This window comes from Penaeus monodon, chromosome 30, assembly GCF_015228065.2.
Source record: "Penaeus monodon isolate SGIC_2016 chromosome 30, NSTDA_Pmon_1, whole genome shotgun sequence".
Classification (NCBI taxonomy): domain Eukaryota; kingdom Metazoa; phylum Arthropoda; class Malacostraca; order Decapoda; family Penaeidae; genus Penaeus; species Penaeus monodon.
The window spans coordinates 23,735,853-23,736,976 of record NC_051415.1 but is presented as its reverse complement, the minus strand read 5'-3'; the positions used below and the strand labels follow the sequence as shown (position 1 = coordinate 23,736,976).

The 1,124-nt window shown below is 40.7% G+C and overlaps 1 pseudogene; it reads left to right on the top strand.

The window, feature by feature from the left end:
• LOC119592654 overlaps positions 1-1,124 on the top strand; it is a 22,140-nt pseudogene that overhangs the window by 3,366 nt on the left and 17,650 nt on the right.

Here is a 1,124-nt window from a genome sequence, read left to right as displayed (position 1 = left end):
ATGACCTTGATCAGCCACCGAATGAGAAATTCAACACATGGCGTTTGCAGGGAAGGGCGTCACCTGCAGAGACGTGATCACCAGCGAAACTGAAGCCTACATGGGACACTTGACAATGATTGGTTCCATCGAAGGCTCTGACGTCAGCGTGAAACAACAGATCTATTTTGTGACACGCCCGACTGACAAGACTTTCATTCAGACAGACAAATACCTCTACAGACCTGGCCACGAAGTTCAGTTTCGGATTCTTTCGCTCGAAGGCCCGTTGCTTCAGATCAGCACAAGGGAGGTACGGAGGCGAGAGACACACTTCAGCGGTGTTGCCACTCTTGTTAGGTCTGGCGGTTGTGATCTAGAGGGAAAATTTTTGAAAGTTTACTCAATATTTAGTGATTCTTAAGTCCTTTATAGCGAAAAAAACGAGGAGAGTTTACTCTTGTGTCTGTCATTTTTTCTAAAGGTCAGTCTAGCAGTTTTGTGAAAATATTAATGGCAACACTGTAGGAAAATAGCTGAAACTTGAAGACAGAATTGAACATTTCAGGGCTGTAAATTATCAGTGCAAGTATAATAATTGCATATCAACGCTCTGCTAATGTACTTTCTTGGAGCATTACACATTCTTTCATATTTTTAATCTAAACGACTGAATTTCCCCAAACCTTTTCAGTACGACGAGGTTTGGATAACGACGCCAACTGGCATTCGAATTGCGCAATGGAAAAATGTTGACAATTCCGACGGCCTCGTGCACTTGTCCATGACACTGGCAGACGAACCTAATCACGTGAGTGAAGAAAATAAAAAGGAAAGAACATTCGAACGCAACTCAGTAGAAAAAAAGAACATGATGTAGATATATATTTACAGTACAAATTCTTGACAAAAAGAATACATTTCTTTCTATATTCCCAGGGGACATACACGATATTTGTCAGGAAGCAGGACTGCATAGATACCACTACATTTAAAGTTGAAGATTACGTTTTGCCAAGGTTCGAAGCCATTCTTACACCTCCGAAATACATATTAGCAACAGATGAAACAATTAAGTACACCGTATGTGCCATGTAAGTAAACCACACTCGTTCTTTATTTGATTCATCAAGCCCGTATATAAA